We start from the raw sequence: 16241 nt of genomic DNA on the forward strand, positions 1-16241 counted from the left end.
CATTGTTCAGCCTTGAGATAAGAAATTGATTAAAAATAAAAATTCCTTTGGGGGATGGTTTTAAAGAAACCTAGCTTTGAAAGACAGAGAATTTTCGTTATGGGTTTTTTTTGTTTCTCCACAGTCTTTCTTTACGTATCAGAAGCAAAATTTAGAGATTGGAGTCATGATGGGAGGGCCTTTCTTCCTAGTTAGAGAGGGGGAGAAAAATAAGGGCAGACCGTGACCCACAAAGATGGCAGGGAAAGATACTGGGAGGGCCTGAAATGTTTCTGGGCCCTGACCCTGGGAGGAGGGCGGATGTGGGACAGAGTCAGAGGAGTGGTGGTAGGAAGATTAGAGTCCAGAAGGCAGAGTGCACGGGCTTCCCATTTGGCACTGTGGCAGAAGACTGCCCCACCGGTGTCCCGCGTGGGCCTCGGTGGTTGTGGTGATGGTAGAACATTCTGGTGGGGGAGGAGGAACCCGAGAAGACGCTACTCCTGCAGCTCTTCGAGGGAGCCGTTCAAGGCAAACAGGTGTTTTAGAATTTTCTGCATGACCTTGGGATAAATAGGGGCAGAGAAGACAGCAGAGGAATGAGTTAACGTGCCTTCCAGGGAGCTGCTGCAGCTGGCAGTGAGGCTGGGGGGCTAATAACACAAAGCCTGTTGGAACCGGGGCTGGCTTCACCGGCACGCGGCCTGTGCAGTCACCCTCAACCCGTACTGAGAAGGGCCCCAGCTTGGCTCAACGCTCTGCTGTGGCCGCCGTGAAATCCTCCACGCCCTCTAGGGGGCGCTGTATTTTCATCGTACTGCATCTTGCAAGGTGCGCTGATGGTGCCGTGTGATCTCCAGGAGCTGCTCCAAGCACGGCCCTTGACGCGGTGCTGTGCAGGCAGAGGCTGAGGGCTCCGGGGGTCGGTAGGAGCCAGTAGGAGGGAGCAGCTCATCACAGTAAATAAGCCCATACCTATTCCTGGGACGTGGCCATGGGAGTCCAAGTCCCAGAGACTGATTATTTATCCCAAGTGAAATTGACTGGGTTACTTTGGGTGGACATGTTTAAGTTTAGTTTCTCAGCACCGAGAGTGGAAAGTGGGGGCTGCTCCAGAGAAAGAGGACAGTAAGGAAGGAGGCAGCTTTTGTACTTGAAGCAAAGCTGGTGCTTCATCTCCATTTCATAGATAAGGAAACCCAGGTTTAGAAAGATGATTTTTCCCCCCAAACTATTAAGTGGCAAAACTGGGACTTAGGCTAAAGACACCTCACCTTAGAGGCCAACGCCTTAATTGCCCTTTTTTTGTTTGTTTTTTGCCACCTTATCTTCCCAGCTCAGCCTATTACTTTATGTCTTCAAAATGCAAAGAACTTCTGGGATGAAAGAAATAGGAGGGAAAAGAGGATTTGATGGATATGTTGTTTTCTTACGCTGCCATGACAACTAACCACAAGTTTGCATCTCTTAAAACAACATAAATTTATTCTTGCACAATTCTAGAGATCCAAAGTGTGAAATTGAGGCATCAGCAGGGCCGCACTCTCCCTGGAGGCTGCAGGGAATCTCTTTGACGTCTCTCTCCTCTGGTCATTACTGGCTTGTGGCCGTGTCATCTCCGCCTCTGTCTCCACGTCACCTTCTCCCATTATCTGTCCTCTGTCATTTGTCGTTGGGTTCAGGTCTCACTCTGATAATCCAGGAAGGTCATCTCATCTCAGGATTTGTAAAGACCTTTTCTGCAAACACCCTTTTCCCAAATAAGGTGATAGGCACAGGTTCATGGACTAATCAATTTATCTTACGATAGCAGGAGAGAAGGGCAGAAGCATTACCTGGGAGTGGTTTTCAGTCATTCCCAATAAGGAGAGTTGATGAAGAAATGGATGCAAAATTTTCCTTTCTTCATTTTGCTCCACCACTGGTATTCCACACTCCCCAACTGAAGCTAGAATGATTCTTACAAAGAGAAAACAAAAGCTTGTCAGACATTTCTGATACTGGTTGTAGTCAGTAAGCAGGATGTTTTCTCCTTATAATTCTAGTTATACTACACTGGATCTCAATCTTGGGAAGTTTTTAAAAACTTCCAGTGCCCAAAGCTTACTGCAAATTAATTCAGTCAGAATGGGAAGTGGCAGAGCAAACGTGCCATTTTATAGAGAATGCCAGGTGATGTAAAGGTGGGGCCAGATGGAAGCAGGTAGGCAGGTTCATCTCTGAATTCCCCTTTCAAATCAGGAAGGGAAGCACTTGAGCAGAGCATTACCACTGGCCAGGTCCACCTTTGTTTCTGCCCACACCAAGTGTCCATCTCATGGCTTCCCCACCCCTGCCCACTTCATTCCACCTTGGTGAGAAAGTGAGGTCTCCATCATCCTTTCCCTCCCCACTTCTTCACAAAGAGCAGAACAATAAGTTATTTGGAAAAGATGCCTGTTTATAAGGCTGTTCAAGGTTGTCAAATTACAACTAACTCTAATTAAAATTCAGGATTTTGAGAGTTTGCAGTGAATTTGGCCAAATATGTGTTTTGCAGTATTTTCTTCATGATTTTGATAACTTATTTTATGACCATATAAGAAAGAATAATGACAAATTTTATAAAATGGTATCAAGCAGGATCTGAAACAGTTGTAAAACTGAAAGTATATAGTGTAGCGGTCAGCATATAGGGATAGAGGGATGGTCTTATTATTTTAGATTTTTGCTCCTTAAAATGGAAAGGGATATTTGATCAGCTGGCCAAGCGACACCTGTGGCTTAGTGAGTACGGTGCTGGTCCCATACACCGAGGGTGGCAGGTTCAAACCCAGCCCTGGCCAAACTGCAACAACAACAACAACAACAACAACAAAAATAGCCAGGTGTTGTGGCAGGCACCTGTAATCCCAGCTACTTGGGAGGCTGAGGCAAGAGAATCACCTAAGCCCAAGAGCTGGAAGTTGCTGTGAGCTGTGATGCCGCAGCACTCTACGGAGGGCAACAAAGTGAGACTCTGTCTCAAAAAAAAAAAATTAGGTATCCATCTTATATTTGTAAATGACCATCATCAGTTCCCTCATAACTCGTATTTATTATGGTGGATAAATTAACTACAGGCCTAGAGAGGTGCTTTTCAGGGCAACGTAAAAGCACGTGATCCACGCTCTTCTTTATGTGGAGGTTTTGTTGCCTTCTTAGCATCAAATGTCCATTTCTCTGTACCAGAGTCTGGGTGCCTCCCCCTGCACATCCATCCAGTGGCTTCCTTCTGGGTTTGTACTACTCAGGTGAATTTTAAATGAATCAAATATTTTTGGAATCAAGAAAAGACTCTCCTTTTTTTTTTTAAACAAGATTATTAAAAAGTAGAAATGGCACTGAGATTTTTTTTTTCTTTCTACAAACTTTAGAATTGCATAGTAATTTGTTTTAGAACGAAGAATTGGATAATCTTTAATAAATTGATATCTTCTAGTCCCCCACCTCTCCAACTTCATGCATGGTTTGTCCTAAAATAGTGGGGTGCATGAACTGTCCTCTTTACACTCCTCGCACCCCTCCATGTGGAAAATAAGAGCCCCCGTGAAGGGTGGCATCTAGAGGGAGAAGCACCCTTGCTAGTAATAGTATGTTGCAAGGAATTTACTCTTTTGATTTTAATGCCTTAATTTGCATAGAATATATATTTCTCTTAACAGTGGGTTAAATTAGTTTGAATTCTATGAAACTGCTGTTTTTATAGAGCAGAAATCTCATATGATTCTATCTCATGAGATTAAGAATTTCAGAGTTTGTTTGACCATCAGGACAGTCCTTGATGTATCTCATTGAGTGTGTAGTACTGATCTTGCTGACTGAAGACACAAATAATTGAGAATTGATGTCAATTTTATACTAGTGCTTTGCAAAAGAATTCTGTAGGCTTGTAATAATTCCACTGGGCCCATTACCTGTTTAGGGGGTGCAAATTCCAAAAACTCGACTGAGAAGTTACTGTTTTGAGAATGTTCGTTCAACCATTCCACATTATTTATTGGGAATCTGTCATGTCACACACTGTGCTAAAGTGCTGGAAATGAAGTGGTGAAAAGGAGAGAGATAGTTTCCGTGTTCCTGAAAACTATATTCTTTTGGTGGAGACATGCAAAAACAAAACCTTAAAGTTAACAGGTGAATAAATAAAACAATGATGGATTGTTATAAACAACATGAGGTTCTAAAATAAAAACTAACTGGATGGGGGTATTTACTTTAGATAGGGCTAAGTACATCTTCCTCGTGGCTGGGTAGGTCAACAGAAAAACCTGTGGTGGCCATACATAGGGAGCTGTATTAGTGAGGGGTTTCCAGAGAAGCAAAACTAATATTTGTGTGTGTGTGTGTGTGTGTGTCTGTGTGTGTGGAGAGAGAGAGAGAGAGAAAACATGAGCAAGAAATTGAAAAGGAGGTTGGGAGAGACGGAGAGAGAGAAGGAAAAAGAGAGAGATTGATTTTAGGAATTAGCTCACATGATGATTATCTGGCAAGTCCAAAATCTGCAGGGTGGGCTGGTAGACTTCAGGCCTAGGGAAGAGCTGATATTGTAGTTCAAGTCCCAGGCCAACTACTACCAGAATTCCTTTTTCAATGGGGGGTTGAGAGGAAGTCGATCTTTGTTCTACTCAGGCCTTCAGCTGACGAGATGAGGCCCATTCACGGTATGGATGGCAACCTGCTTTACTCAGAGTCCACTGATGTAATTGTTAATCTCATCCACAAAAAAAAACGACCTCACAGAAACAGCCACAGTAATGTTTGACCAAATGTCGGGGCACTGCAGCTCCACTACATTAACACATAAATTAACCCTTCTAGGGTCTTACTTTCCATCTATGCAGTTACATTGATGAAAAAATAATCTTCATTTGAGAAAACGTCTTACTACAGAAATTTTCAAACCTATAAGAAAGTGGAGAGAGAACGGCATTATGAACCCCATGTGCCCATCACACAGCTTCAACAAATACTGATGAAAATGACTCAGTTTTAAATTATACCTTTTTTTTTTTTATCATTTGCTTGTTTCTTTTGCTTCATGTCTTCATCCAGCAAAGATTTAGACAGGAAAAGGAAAGTAAAACCTTCATCCTTTACCTTTTGTTTTCTTGCAACTTAGGTAATGGGTGATAGTCCCCTGCTGGAGAATTTGACCCAGCCAATGAACCTGTTACACAGCCAGCCGTAGCTGGAGATGGAGGTGTTAGATTAGGGGTCAGATTAGGGGTCAGACAGAGATGACAGTCACTCTGCAGATCTGGGCACATCTACAGTTGAAATATGAGTAGCTCTGCTTTTTGTGTTATTTACATCAGGGTGCATGGTGGGTTTCCTTAGAAACAGATTCTTCTCGGGGCATTTGAGCTTCCTCTGTGATGCTAGGATAGTAATAAAAACAAATCCGAGGCTCTCTTTAAGTATGAATTGCTGTGGGAATGTTTAACACCTAAGCATGAGAGCTCCCTAAACACACAGCACTCTTTCAAAAGTGGCAGCAGAATTCCTGCATTCTTTTTCACTTTGCCAATGACCGTGTAACATATGGGGATGTATATTTAGCATCGATGGTTCTGAGTCTTATTTTTAGCCAGAGATCTGGAGCCTTTCTGTGTTGGAAATAGTCATAGCATAGAATTTTATGACTGAGAGCTCTAAAGAGCCCTTGGTAAACCTTGGTAGTCCCCATGGGAGCACTTGGTAAATGTTTATTACCTGGTTGATTGAAGTTCTTCAGTCCTGCACCCTGGGGTCTGCAGAGCCCTTAAATGCACACCCCTTTGCTAGAGATAGTGAAACTATCTCCCCCACTTCATGTGTAGTTTTGAGGGATTTTTGGTTCAGCAGTGATGAATATGTCATTTTTAATGATAGCTGGGGAGATTTCTTGTGTTTGTCCGCCCAGACTAAACAGTGGCACCATTAACAGCAGTTGTTTTCTCTGTGTGATGTCTTCAGAGGAAGCACTCAAGATATGTTCTATCTAGAGGATATCATAGGTGATAAAGGTAACATTTAGGCATATTGGGTTTTTATGCTTCTCTTGTTAGGAGGGCAGTAATATTCATTATACTTTAAAGAGACCTAGGACTTAAGTTAAAAAAAAACAAAACATCAATTGGTGAGTGGGCAGAAAGGAAGGAAGATTGTTCGGATAGACTTGAGTAGAGTAGAGCACGGGTCACGGCTTCTGCATTGGAGGAGATGTCGATGAATTTACGAGCTTAATTAGCTATTTGAGTAAGCAGTCTCAAACCGGTCACTAGAGTAATAGGCTAAACATCTCATCACTTTTCTTAGCCTGATAGTTTAAAATAAAAGAAAGGGCATGTCTATTTTTTACAGTTTTCCATTAAAGTGTCTACACTCTTCTAAGACCCACTTAAAGGAGCAAATGCCTATTTGTAACAGCTCAAGTAGTAATGGCAAGCCTATGTGCTGTTTCAGGCCTTCTGATTGAGGGTTAATGACAAGGTGAAAGGTATTATTTGAAGTGTGTGTATTTGGGAATTGCAGCAAACATTTTGAAATGTATTTTCTTACAGTTTTTCTATGCTAAGTCCTCTACATGGTGATTAATCCTTAGGAAAAATTAATATCAATTTTATAGAATGAAGTTGCTGCCTGCTTGTGTTTTTTGTTTTTCTTCAGGAAGCATTGGCAATAGGGTGGTAATTTACAGCTGTCATTCCACACAAATGCAAGGCACTTGATGGATGAAACCTCCCTTGAGGGCCTTCACCCTTTGAGTGCTTCTTTTTGAACTTACCTCGAATCAAAATCCACATCATGGCACGTCTTATCACAAATCACAGTAAGACATATCACAAAAAACATGACGAAGCTGTTTGGTGGTTTACTTTTGACTTTTTAGAAGATAGCTCATTTTTTAAAAAGTTGATTTTGAGTTCCCTATATCCCTCTGTCATACTTCTGTCCCTCAACAAGCATGCTTATGAAAGATGTACTTGGCACGTCATCCTTTTATGTTGAAAAGACATCAGAGTCCTTTTAAGTGTTCATTTCTCCTGTGCCTTGGCTTTGTAGTCAATGACCTAACTAGTATTAGTTTTAAGAATATTTTAGGGCAAGAATTCCATTTAGAACTTCTCCCAAGAGGCTGAAATGAACCCAATGTGTATTTTATGGGGGACCATGTTTAGAAACAGATGCCCAGGTGACAAGCTGTTTTCACATCACTTGGAGTATTCTTCCTTTATATTAGTTGCTCTATCGTGGTGGGTATATTTATATTAAAATTCCTTTTGGAATGAAATGTTGGTATTTTGCTGTCATCCAGTGCCATTCATTATAGGTTATGGTTGTAAATCTTAGTTGAATATGAACTGAACTGTGATAACAGAAGACTGGAGGCTATTTGCTGTTTCCCAGCAAGCAAGATTTCATGTCTTTTAGTGAGAAATTTGGAAGGATTGAAAGAGAAAGAGAAGGAAAAAACAATGGACAGGCACTTTTGGCTTAAAATACAAATAGAACTAGCATTTTGGTTTCACTGAATAGATACAATCTGTATAACTATATATAATGCTATAAAATAGGTCACACGTATGTTAAGTTAGTTAAGCAATGCTTGGTTCCACTACCGTGCTTAGAAAACAGTGCTTCCCAGTTATGTGAAATTCCCTGCCAGTAGAAAGAGAACTGCAAATGAGTGTTTTCAAATGGTCTTTGACGGGGGCCACTTTGGCTGGGCAGACCTGAGAGGCATCGTGCACCTAACCTACTTATGTGGGCAGCCACCAAGATCCCATTAAGGCCACTGTTGTTGATGGGATCCTGGGGGATCTGATTATTAATGTTTGCCAGACAAAGAAGTATAGATATCATCATGTTATTACCATTACTATTCTAACAGCCCAGTCATCAAGGACCCCAGGAGACCCTGTTTTGATAACCACTAATGAAGAAGATAAAATATGTAGCAATGATCATTTTAGTAATGAACAATTTTATTACCTGCTTAGTTTGAAGCGTGCATAAATAAAAAAAAGGAAAAATATTAAACAATTGTTAGCTTTGATTTAGATTGAGAATTTCAATTCAAGAGCTACTGATTTGTTCATTCATAGATAGGAGGGGGCCAGTATCAGTAAGAATGGCGCCCTGCCGAGACACGGGCCGTGGTGATGGAGTGCTTTTCTGCCTATCAATAAAAGTTCCATTAGACGAAAGATTCCCGTTTCCCTCATCACAAACATAGTGGGGACCAGATTAAAACCTGTTGTATAATTGTGGGTTGTAGGGTGTGTTTCAGAAACAGACCACATTCAGCAATTTGTGCTGTTTATAGAAGTGACAGTGAGGAAAACGTGTCCTTTTGAGAATCTGAAAAGATATAAACATCATCTCCAGGAAAAACTCATTCAACATTTTCCAAATACTTTAAAGTTTATAAAATTTATCCCAAGATTTTCTAGGTTAGCCCTCTGAGCACACCTTCTTTCCAGGGGCCAGTCTGAATTCATTTCAGTTGGATCCAATCAACATTTCTTGAGGAGTTTCTAGATGCTTGACATGGTTGTAGGTGCTGGAGTTTGTGCTATGTTTATCATGTAATGCAAAATGAATTTTATGTGCTGTTGATACTAACAGTAGTAACATGACTGAAGAAGGTGGCTCAGGGCAGCTCCCCAGGTTCGCACCCTCAGGTTAACAAGTATCAGCCTATCATTTTCCAGGGGAGCAAGTAGAAACCCAAGGAATTAAACATCTGTTTCAAAGTTTTAGGTAAGTGCAGAAGCCTCACATCTGTTTTAGTGTTATTCCACTTTTTCTCCCAACATCTTAAGAACAAAAATAAGAATAATTATAAATAGTCTTTTGATTATCTGTTTTTTTTTTATTATTATTTTGTTTAGCCAGCTATACTATTTTATTTTAAGCCAGTTTTTTTTTTCTTTTTTGTTGCAGTTTGGCTGGGGCCAGATTCAAACCCGCCACCCTCGGCATATGAGGCCCTACCCACTGAGCCACAGGCGCCGCCCTATACTATTTTATTTTAATAGAAAATACAGAAACTAAGTCTGAGTCTAACCTCTGTCAAAAGACTTGTAAATGTCCAATTTATGATGCCTAAATTAACATAATGTGAGTATATTCTCATTCTGATGGAGAATATTGAACTTTATTTAAGATGTAAAGGATTGAATATATTTACAAAAATAGGTGCTTTCCTAGATTTGAATTTTGGAAATTATGTTTAGGCTGGTAGGTAAAATCAGTAAACACAAAAGATTATGGAAACATGAAAATTTGTTAAAAATATTAAACAGAAGAAGCAGTGTGTGATATTGTATGTGTGTGTGTACATATAGGAATATGTATCCAAACATTCACAAATATTGATTGCTTATTCGATGGTCGTCACTCTGCTAGATGCTGAGACCATGGCAAAGACAAAAATTGACTCACCTTCCTGACCTCTTGGAACTGGAGTTCAGTAAGACAGATGCAACCTTCAGTAAGCTACAACAATAATAAGTGTTAATAAGAAGAAGTAAGAGGTGTTTTGAGAAAATATTTCAGGAGCACATAATTTAGTCTGGATTATGGCGGGATAGGGGCAGGTTTTCAGGCAAAACATTCTGAAAAGTGAAGTGTCACCTGGGACCTGAAGGAGGTACATGAGCACTGTAAGGAGAGGGTGAGCCCGAGGGAAGGAGAGCTTTCTCAGCCTGTGAGGAGCTGAAGGGCGGAGGTGGCTGCTCAAGCATGAGCAGAGAGCAGGGCGCCTAAAAACCAGCCTGGCGTGGCCTTCCCAGTCCTGTTGTGGACTTTTGGACTTTATCCTAAGAACAATGGGAAGTCATTTTAAACACTGAATGGCTTGATGACATGCACAGTTTAGAAAGATCACAATACTCATTGTGGAAACGGGGTCAGAGGGAACGCATGGAGATCATTTAAGGGGCTGTGGCTCAGGTGGGAAATAATTGTGACTTGGACTCAGGTGTTACCTGTGTAGGTGGCAAGGGGCTAACAGTCAAGACTTGCTAAGATGGAAAACTGGGAATGAAGAAAGGGTTGTCAAAGGTAATTATTAGGTTCCTATAATATGATTACAACTCTGTGCAGATTACAAAGGTAATGGTACAGGAATGTGCGAAAATTATTAAAGTTGGGCCGTGCCTGTGGCTCATGGAGTAAGGCACTGGCCCCATATACCAGGGGTGGCGAGTTCAAGCCCAGCCCCAACCAAAACTGCAAAAAAAAAAAAAAATTATTGAAGTTATGTGAAGGTGGAGGGATTATGAATGATTTTTTCCCATCTATTTTTTTAACCAAATTTTTGTAAGACTGTTGTTACTCCTATCATTAATGAAAAAAAAAACAACAACACTTTATCCAACATAGAATGGTTGCTGATAGAGCACTACATTATTTCAAGAAGGCTGCAATTACCTTAGTTTCATCGCTTTTGCCTTGTTTTGGGACCTGGTGCATTTTCAAATGATACAAATGATGTTTCTATCTCTTCTTTGGAGGCAAAAATCTAGTCTATTATATCTCCTAGTCTGAAGTCTGGGAGTAATTCCTGTTAATTGTGCCTGCATTTTGCCTTCCTCAATTTCATTACATTATTTCCTGATTATATTGCCTTATACTGTGGATGTTATTTGAGGGTTCAGAATGTCCATTACTGGGGGCCTGTAGCTATGTCCCAGTGACCCTGGAACATAAATGCCCTCTTGCGGGGGGGATCTGTAGGGACCACTTTAGATAGGATAATGCAAAATGAGAGCCTTCCTCATTTTGGTTGGGGTTTTTAAAAGGTAAATATTAATTCAATAAAATTAATTTTTTAGTTCTCTATAAAAATTTTATTATATGTGAGTCTGAAAAGAGTTTCTATGCAAAAGCAGTGACAGTTGCTTCAGAAAAGTTGTGTCATTAAAGCCATGTTAAATAGGCCCTCTGGACATGCTGAGGAACTTTACGTGTTTATGTAACCACTGAGTATTTTTGGATCATATTTAAACTTCTGCCTTTGATGTAATAGCTACTCAAAAATACTCAATGGGCCTCTGAAATATGAAGAAAATTTAAAAGGGGCTATTGCTGTAATGGTGCACACCTGGAGCTTGTAAAGCTTTTGTTGAGCCAATTCTCGTTTGTTTTGAGATTATCATGCTCAAAGGTTTCTTGTTTGGTAGAGTTTAAAAAGATGCTTAAACATAACCCTTTCTTGACTTAGGCAGGATTTTAGAATTTTTTTTAATTTATTAACTTATTTGGGAAAAATAATTGCAACAGTTTTCAGTTTTTAAAGAGTTCCATTAGAGAAATAGGCAGCTGTGGTATAGTCAAAAGAGAAGGAGAATTAACAGCAGAGCCAGACGAACCTGCATAGGAGCCCAACGTCTCTGCCACATCCTAGAGAAGTCTGCACTTTTTCATTTGTAGTGTCTCTACGGTCTTCAAGTCATTTTGTGAAGATCTGAAGTGGTGGTTAAAGCAAGAATTTGGAGTACACAAAGGAGAATTGAAAGACCAGATCCACTCTGTATTTTAGGTATAAATCTTGGAGGCAAATCACTCACCCTTTCTGAGTCTCAGTTTTTTCAGCTGTAAAATAGGAAGACTGATATCATTCACAAAGAGTTTGTTTTTACATAAGTTGTCAAAAAGCATTGTATATCGTAAAGTGTTTGGCAAATGTTAGATAGACCGACAGTACCATTCTTTTTTTTTTTAAGATTCTTTTTTTTTATTATTATTATTTTTATTTATTTATTTGTGGTTTTTGGCCGGGGCTGGGTTTGAACCCACCACCTCTGGCATATGGGACACACGCCCTATCCCTTTGAGCCACAGATGCCGCCCGACACTACCATTCTTGAGGTGTTAGATCATCAGGAAGAAGATTATAGGCATTTCATATATTTTTACCTTTAAAATATCATGAATTTTAGATTGATAATGAATATCAATGCTGGGTGCCTCTTACATACTGGGATCTGTTCCAGATGCTTTAAAAACATGGCAGCATTTAATTTCCTTGGTGAACTGCAAGATAGGGAGTAGCACTCCTCATATTATAGATGAGAACATTTAGGTCTGTCCAGGTAAAGGGATTTGCCTAACTGAGTGGCAGATCCAAGACAACTTTGTTTTGTGTGATTCCAAAGTCATTGCTATTTCTTTCCTTCACACTGTCCTGTTTTTTCTCAGTGTCTGCTGGTGGAAGAATATGTTGATCACAGGGCAGTTTCACATTCTGCTCTCCCTTAACTGTCCCCCAAAGCCCAGTGTTCAAAGGTCTGTTGGCCTCCTTATGCCGGTGCACCCACATTGTTGCTGTAAAGAGTCCTCAGTAGAGTCCATTTTTATAGTTGTTAAGATGCCAACATTTAGAACACATTTTGGATAAATGTTACAGAAGATATTTCTTGTCAATGGCACACATGCATACCCACATAACAAGTTCGCTTTTTAACAGAAAATACCTGTAACTCTTTTGAATCATGTTGAAGGTGAATTGCAGCCCATAGCTTTAGTTCTTATTTTAACTCCATACATTATGAAATTTCTTAAGCTTTATTATTCATATTAGGCATATGCAAAAAGCCTTCCTCCAAACATCGTGATAATTATCAGAAAAATGATACACTTAGTTAGCTTCACGATGACTATGGTAAGTGAATAATGCCTAGCCATTTTACATTAATAGGAAATTAACTGACAGCTGTGAGAAGCACTTGACATAAACCTGCATTCTTGGCTTTTCTTCTGATGCCCTATGGGTCTTGGTGAAGAATAACAGAGTAGGCTTTCCAAGTGATGTCACCTTCAGAAAGTGATGAATATCAGCACAGCGTCAGCAGATGAACCTGTGCGTGTATAAAATTTTGATTTGGGGGTTTGGTTACCTGGGGACCATATTATTGGAAACTATTCTTGTCTCTCAGAATGTGTCTGACTCTTGCCAAGAGCCAGTAATCCTTTGAAAATCATACAGACAAACAGGCTTCCACTTTATCGTCCACCAAAATAACACAGATTTTTAAGATGTAGCTTCTAGAATCTGTATAGAATGTGGTATTTCTTCTCAGGTCATAATTTTCCTCCTCCCTGTAGGCAGTTGTCATCAAATAGAAAATGGGTCTGGGAAGATTTAACTAACAGCCTTCAGTTAACATTGTTGTTCTGAGTAATGTTAACTGGAGCGCCTCTTCTCTGTGCCCAATTCCCACTGGTGAGGGTGGTCAAAATATGTGATAGAGTGAATGGTTCAGGAATTTGATAGCTTTTCCTTACTCATCACTGTTTACTGCTTAGTCATTTCTTATGTTTAAAATGATCTTAGTCTAATAAAACACTTTTATAATTAAAACATAATCCTACCTAAAACAACATTTTAAAAAATACATCCCCCCTAAGACATCATTTTTGTTTATCAGATGTTACCGATGCTTTCTTGGATTGCTGGTTTGTTCTGAGTGCTTCCAGAGGTCGAAAATCTTCCCAGGTCATGTCTGTGATAGAAGTTTATGTGATAAACACACCCGCCCACACAGGACACACACACTTTCTGTTATTTTGTTTTATACCTTTCATGATAAAATTTTAATTTTAATAATGAGCCTTCTCAGCCATGGTAAGACCTTAAATGTACTTCTAATTCAGGGTCCTGCACTGTCTTTTCTCTATTTTTCTTTTCTCGTGTGTGTGTTTCTATATTACTTTGTCTTCTCATCAGCTGTGAGAAAACCACCAAAGAGCTAGGACACCAGGTGTATGTGTGGCCTTATGAGTGGTGTGCTGTACTAGTGCTCAACCGGTCAAGTTGAAGTTCACCTTAGTGGTGGAGTTATCTCTGTGGTTACTCTGCCAGCTCTGAGCTCCTTTGGCTTTAGGCTGACAACAGCAAGGGTCTCCCTCCACTTTAAACATTTTAATTAGTAACTTCTGTTTAGTCATTCATTCATGAACATGTGGAGTGCCTGTCCTGTGTAGATTCTGGAGCTACAGAGTATAAACTTCGCCCCACAGTCCCAGTCCATTGGAAGAGGATAATGACAAATATTTACCACCTCAGCTGAAACGTTTTATCATAAAGGCACATTCGAGCACTCCGAGGCCACACTTTTAACTGTAGATGGAGCATTTATAGTGGAAACAATAGGAGTTTCTTTGTAAAAAAAAAAAAGAGCATTTAGCAGTCAGGATTAGGGATAGACGGTACCCTCAGCAAAGCAAACAGGAGCCGGGAAGGAACCCAGTCATTCTGGAAGATGCTTCATGTATCAGCTTGATGGAAGACTTCACAGTGAGGAGTGGGAAAGAATGGCCGAGTCCTCCCTGTGTGGCAGCATTGTTGGGGACAGCTCATATACAGCTGGACATCACTTGGGTAAGGCTCTGTACACTAATGTACGGAAGTGGGTCTAAGCTGGACTGAGCCGCTGATCTGGAGCCCCTCTCCTGGCCTGCTGCTCTCCCCTAGACCTCCTTACACACAAGGACTCCGCAGTTAAAGACTTTATAATTAGGGTCCCCTCTAGCAAGAAGCCCAGTTGGGTTAATTTTTTTGAGCATCTTTCTTTTTTAAATTTAATCATAGCTGTGTACATAAATGTAATCATGGGGTACAATGTGCTGGTTTATATACAATTTGAAATATTTTCATCGGACTGGTTAACATAGCCTTCACGGCATTTTCTTAGTTATTGTGTTCAGACATTTATATTCTGCATTTATTAACTTTAAAAAAAGATGGAAACGGTATGTCTTTCATGTTTACATGGATGGAGCTGGAAAATATTCTTCTTAGCAAACTGTCTCCAGAACGGAAGAAAAAGTATCCAATGTACTCAGACCTACTATGACTCTAATTCATAGCTTTCATATGAAAGCTATAACCCAATTACAGCATCTTCCTTTTTGTATGCCATAGTAAAAAGTTTAAACTTTATCCCACAGGGTAGGGCTCAGAAATTCAGATGCTTCCGTGGGACAGGCAGGCCACATAGAAATGAGTGAAGCAAGTGGTTATAAAAAACAGAGGTGAGGATTCTCGTAAATTGGAAGAATTCAACTTAATTTTTAAAACACACTGCATCAACAAATACAATTGAGTGGTGATGTTGAAAAATGGGACAGATGGGCTCCCGGTACTCAAACTTTGCAGCGTCAGTAATCAGGAGCCACTGTGGATTTTGTGGAAATAAGACAGTTGTATAGAACTCAGTTTTTAGAGAAATTGCCATGGTGGTTTGATGGACAGAGATTACAGAAAACAAGAGCATAGCAGGCCAAAAATATAGGCTCTTCTAATTCAAAGATTGGACGATAAGATGCTGGCTCAAATTCAGAGATTTCAGGTTGCGTTTAAAAACAAATTTTTCTCTGCATAATAAAACAATAGAAAGGATGATTAAGGGAGACATGGTGTTTCTGTCTTTAAAAGTTTCAAGCACCAAGAAGACAGTAGTAGAAGCTAAAGCCACTGGTGTCTCAGAGTGAAACTTCTAGGTCTTTTGTGCCCTGAAGCGGGATAGTAACTAATACAGAATAATTGTGGATAAAAACACACAAAGCTGGGTGGCACCTGTGGCTCAAAGGAGTAGGGCGCCGGCCTCATATACCAGAGGTGGTGGGTTCAAACCCGGCCTCAACCAAAAACTGCAGGAAAAAAAAAAAAACACAAAGCGCTGTGGGTGGTGCAATGGGGTGGAACAAATGTTGAAAGACTCTAATATTACCAAGCGGGGGATTTTTTGTGGTAATATTGTTTAACATCTTTTCAACAATCCTGAGTAGGTTTTATTCACTAACTTAACAAATTCATTGAGGACCTAACATACCCTAGGTGCTGTTTTAGGCATTATTTTTTATCATGCAGGATTTGTTAATTTATTCATTGAGAATTTACTGTGTGCTGCTGTACTTCTAGGCAGCGGGGATAAAATAGAGAACAAAATAGACTCTCCCCGTTCTCCATGGAGGCTCCATTCTGCGGGAGGAGAAAGGCACAAACCTGACAAGGGGTGAGGTTAAGGTGAGCAGAAGGGAAGGGACTGAGGCTGGGAAGGAAACCAACTAGCTGTGCAGCAACCGAGGGGTGAGAGTGACCACTGCACGAAACATAACGGAAGAGAGTCTTTGTAGAAGGAGTGGAATGGAAGCGTTGAACAGAAACTCACAGCCAGTAATATGAAACTGTTATCTGATGAAGAAGATCCAGCTGCCCATCGCTCTCAGCTGAAAGCAGAGATGGGGAT

General features: G+C 40.3%; 1 protein-coding gene across 4 annotated transcripts in view; it reads left to right on the forward strand.

Annotated features, from left to right (window-relative positions):
* SYT16 (synaptotagmin 16) overlaps positions 1-16241 on the forward strand; it is a 453110-nt gene that overhangs the window by 281819 nt on the left and 155050 nt on the right. Inside the window, exon 1 of one of the 4 annotated variants that reach the window (XM_053603182.1) lies at positions 15940-16018. The exons of the other annotated variants lie outside the window; for them this stretch is intronic. The gene's annotated coding sequence lies outside the window, so the exon portion shown is untranslated. Of the gene's footprint in view, positions 1-15939; positions 16019-16241 lie in introns of those variants that run through there. 4 annotated transcript variants of the gene reach the window in all.

This window comes from Nycticebus coucang, chromosome 9 (assembly GCF_027406575.1).
Source record: "Nycticebus coucang isolate mNycCou1 chromosome 9, mNycCou1.pri, whole genome shotgun sequence".
Taxonomy (NCBI): domain Eukaryota; kingdom Metazoa; phylum Chordata; class Mammalia; order Primates; family Lorisidae; genus Nycticebus; species Nycticebus coucang.